The sequence below is a fragment of the Chiloscyllium plagiosum genome, unplaced genomic scaffold (genome assembly GCF_037043375.1).
Source record: "Chiloscyllium plagiosum isolate Xiang-an unplaced genomic scaffold, Cpla_swu_hap1 HiC_scaffold_27, whole genome shotgun sequence".
NCBI classification, from domain to species: Eukaryota; Metazoa; Chordata; class Chondrichthyes; order Orectolobiformes; family Hemiscylliidae; genus Chiloscyllium; species Chiloscyllium plagiosum.
This window is the reverse complement of record NW_028270165.1, coordinates 1,566,925-1,571,643: the sequence shown is the minus strand read 5'-3', so window position 1 is coordinate 1,571,643 and position 4,719 is coordinate 1,566,925. Positions and strand designations below refer to the sequence as shown.

The 4,719-nt window shown below is 49.0% G+C and overlaps 1 non-coding gene across 1 annotated transcript; it reads right to left on the bottom strand.

Moving 5' to 3' along the window:
* Window positions 1-2,530: 2,530 nt before the first annotated feature.
* trnae-cuc (transfer RNA glutamic acid (anticodon CUC)) lies at window positions 2,531-2,602 on the bottom strand. The gene has a single exon. It is a non-coding gene; the product is annotated as a tRNA-Glu (tRNA).
* Between the last annotated feature and the right edge of the window lie 2,117 nt (window positions 2,603-4,719).

The window sequence follows — 4,719 nt, the reverse complement described above, 5'->3', positions numbered from 1 at the left end:
GGTGCATTAGTCAGAGGGAAATGGGTCTGGGTGCGTAACTCTTCGGAGGGTCGGTGTGGACTTGTTGGGACAAATGGCCTGTTTCCACACTGAAGCTAATCGCATGTGCAATTTTTTTGACTCTAACGAATAGCAGAGTAGACTCGACGGGCCAAATGGCCTAAGTCTGCTCCGATGCTCTTGCAGTCTTGGGTTTCTCTGGATCATTTCATTGCCAATGTGCAGTCCCGGGCTCAATGAGCAGCAGTGTCCACTCAAAGCAAAGCTCCGAGGATCGTAGAACTCCTACAGTGAGGAAACAAGTCCTTCAGCCCAACACATCTGCACTGATCCTCCGAAGAGTAACCCAGTCAGATCCATTTTCCTACCCTCCACAAGTTGCCCACAGACACCCAAGGGTGGAATTGATCCTGGGTTCCTGGTGCCATGAGGCAACAGTGCTAAGCACTGAGTCACCGTGACGCCCCTGAGCCACCATGAGGTTGTGGTTGTGGGGGGTGGGGGAGGCAATTGCAGTCCAGCAGAAAACAAAAAATCCTCACCTACTCTCCCACTGCACCCACTGTCAGAACTGGCAGGATGTTCAGTCCATGGGGTGACCCAAGGCAGAACACCGGTGGGATCTGATTGCTGGGAGCGTTGGTGCCCCCGCTGGTGCTTCCGCAAGTTGCAGTAAAACATGAACCACTTCCCACACTCGTGCCAGCGAAAGGGTCTCTCCCCACTGTGGACACACTGGTGCTTCAGCAGGGCGGAGGAGCAGGTAAAGCCCTTCCCGGACTCGGGGCAGGAAAATGGCTTATCCCTGGTGTGGACGGATTGGTGGCTCAGCAGGGCTGAGGAATTGCTGAAGGTCTTCCTGCACTTAGGGCAACTGAACGACCTCTCGCCCATGTGGACCCACCAGTGGGCCAGCAGGTCAGAGGAAAGAGCAAATCCCTTCCTGAACTCCGGGCAGAAGAACGGCCTCTCCTCGGTGTGGACACACTTGTGTCTCAACAGGTGGGAAGAACTGCTGAAAGCCATCTCGCATTCAGGGCAGGAGAACAGCCGTCCCCGGTGTGGACCAACTGGTGCGTCAGCAGGGCAGAGGAATCACTGAAGGCCTTCCCTCACTCAGGGCAGCAGAAGGGCCTTTCCCCTTCTGTGGTCCCATTGGTGCTTCAGAACCCTTTCAAATTTCACAATATCCTTCAGATAGGAGGGAGACCAGAATTGCACACAATATTCCAAAAGTATTCCACAATATTCCAATGTCCTGTACAGCCACAACATACCTTCCCAACACCAACACTCAGTCAGAGGATTGGGAAAGTTTTCAAAACCCACAAACTAAAATAGGCAAGAACGGAAGTACAAACCGAAGTTTTGAGAGTCAGCTTGGAAGCATCAGTGAGAAACCGGCGGACTGGGTTTATTGGGTACCCGTTCTCCTTAAATACATTATATACGTCTTTCTCTTCTGCTCTTCCTCGTTTCTCTGTACTGCAGTGTGTAGTGGCTCGTTGAAATAATGTCTTGATGCAGCTTCGTTTGTGGGTGTTGGGATGATTGCTTCTGTGGTTAAGTGCTTAGTTTGTCTGTGTTGTTTTTCTGTCGACTCTAGTTTGAAGTTCCCCATTAACTGTTCGCTCTACTGTGACATCTAGGAATGGCACTTTGTTGCTCTTCTCCTCCTCTTCAAACCAGGAGCCCCCGTCAGTCCATAGTCTCACTACTTGGAACACCAATATACAGACTAGTCAAAGGCCTCCACTGAAGACTAAAACACCAAGTCGAAGATTCACGCCACTCCAGTTACTCCATCCAAGAATTCCTGAACACCAACGACACCAAGGTAGAAGAGGATGGAATAATGTTGTCCTTTGACATACAGCCTGGTCACATCCATTAACATCAACGTGGCCAAAGAAAACTGAAGACACTACCAGAAGAACCAAAGACACAAACACCAAACAGCACCAACTTCATCAGCAAAGATAACACTGTCAAGCTCGTGGAACTGTGCCTTATCACCCACTTCATATGCAGTAACAAGACTAACAAACAGATCAACGATACACCCATGAAACCACCAGTGTCAGGATTCCTAGCAGAAGCAATAATGCAGAGACTCGAACAAACAGCCCTTCCAACGATCCAACCCAAACTTTGGGTCCACTACAGCGAAGATACTTTTGTCATCACAAAATGAAACAAATTAAAGGAAACCTACAACATCATCAACAATATCCTTACTGGCATAAAATTCACAAAAGAGGAGAACAACAACAAAGTGCCATTTCTAGATGTCACAGTAGAGCGAACAGTCAATGGTAAATTCAAAACAGCGTCTAGAGGAAAACAACGCAGGCGAACCAAGAACTTAACTACAGAAGCAATCATCCCTTCACATACAAACAAATCTGCATCAGGATGCTATTTCAACGAGCCACGACACACTGCAGCGCCCAGGAACTATGAAGATCAATAAATAACTGCACAGCGCATTGAGGAAGAAGGGCTACCCAATAGTCACGCTGAAAATGGCTTCCCTGACCGGGAATCGAACCCGGGTCGCGGCGGTGAGAGCGCCGAATCCTAACCACTAGACTACCAGGGAGACACGGGCATGTTTTTGTATGCTCTACTGAAAATTGCTTCGCTGCCGGGAATCAAACACGGGCTGCGGTCATAAGAAGACTTCCACCTGTACATCCACCAATGTAATTTTTTATATCCATTGCTCCCGATGCGATCTCTACAACATTGGGGAGACTGGAGAGTCAAGTCACATCTCCGGGACACCCGCACCAATCAACCCCAAAGCCCCGTGGTTCAACATTTCAACCCCCCTCCCACTCTGCCGAGGACATGCAGGTCCTGGGCCTCCTTCACTGCCGCTCCCTCCCGACCCGACGCCTGGAGGAAGAACGCCTCATCTTCCGCTTCGGAACACTTCTACCCCAGGGCATCAATGTGGACTTCACCAGTTTCCTCATTTCCCCTCCCCCCACCTTACCTCAGTTCCAACCTTCCAGCTCAGCACTGACCTCATGACCTGTCCTACCTGCCAATCTCCCTTCCCACCTATCCGCTGAACCCTCCTCTCGGACCTGTCACCTCCATCCCCACCACCACTCACCTATTTTACTCTTTGCTACCTTCGCCCCAGTACACCCCCACCCCTAATTTATTTCTCCACCCTGGAGGTGTCCTGCCTCTATTCCTGATCAAGGGCTTTTGCCCGAAACATCGATTTTCCTTCTGTCTATCCTGCTGTGCTTTTCCAGCACAACTCTGATCTAAACTCTGGCTTCCAGCATCTCCAGTCCTCACTTTTGCCGACCCAATAAACCCAGTCTGCCGATTTCTCATCAACAAATTGACACAAGCAGAAACAACGTGTGCAGAAACCCTAGCCACATTACCTTACTTTAAATGCATCAGTTAAATGATGTCCAGACAATTCAACCCTCTCACCATCATGGTAGCCCACAAACCTACCAACACACTTGAACAGCGGCTAATGAACCTGAAATACCCTCTACAAACAAGCAGCAAACGAATGTTATTTACAAAATACCATCCAAGGAAATATATACATGAACTCTGCCGCACAGTTCTCTGTGGCAAGAAATGCTGGGATGAGATAAGGAAGATATTTTCAGCCAAAAAAAATCGACACTGACTGGACACCCATTTACAATCAACGCTGTCAGGCCAGGATGGAAGATCCGAAGGGATGAACAGTTTTCTTATTTTCGGAAGATTTACAAATATGAGACTGGGTTTTGGTGTTTGTTTCGTTTCCACTCCCAGGAGCAGTGGTTGGGACGGTGAGTTGGGCAAAGTGAAATGTGCCCGTGAGCAGCGTGTGGGGCTCTTTCAGCTTCCCCTCCTCTGACAGCGCTGTGACTTGTCTCTGATGTTCTCAGGGACACTTACTGACGCGAGACAGTGAAAAGAGTCTCGTTCCTGCGGATCAGGAATTCAAACCGGCTTCAGGACAATGAGAAAGATTAATTGGGGTGTGTGAAGAAGCTGTGAGTTGCATTTCAAACAGGTAGCTGGAGTCAGATGCGTCATCCATTGCGCTCCTGGCCCTGTGCGTACCTGACACCGCCATGCAGCAGAATTCTGACCTTAACACGGACATGCGCAGCAATGGGAACATTCACAAGGTGAACAGCCAAAGATAATCACCGTCACTGCTTCCCTTCCATCGCCCCAAATTTGTGAAGCAGTATCTTTCACTGGCAAATAAAATTATTCCTCAGGTGCCTGCTTCATTTCGATCACGACTTCACGCCCCTCACTGTTCTCGTCTCATTTCCAAATGCTTGACTCATTGCCTCAAAAGCAGCTCTGTGGGTATCTGCTCGTACCACCCTGACAGGCAGTGGTTTGCAGATTCCCGACCAGTTCCAATGTGAGTGAAACATCTTTCACCCTCCACTGTTTTGAATCTTAAAGAAGAAACCGGGGAACAGTCTCCCTTTCTTTTTGACGACATTTCTCATTTTGTCGTCGGCAGGGTTCACACCTGCGTGGTGAAACCGCAATGGATTTCATGTCCATCGCATTAACCACTCGGCCCACGAATTAAGAACCACACTGATAGCTTCACTTCCCACGTCTCTCTGCCTGTGGAGCTGAGAAAGAGTGAGTTATTGCTGGGTTTGTTTGAATACAATCACTTCACAGGTTTCGAAAGGGTTAAATATCTGCACATGGCGA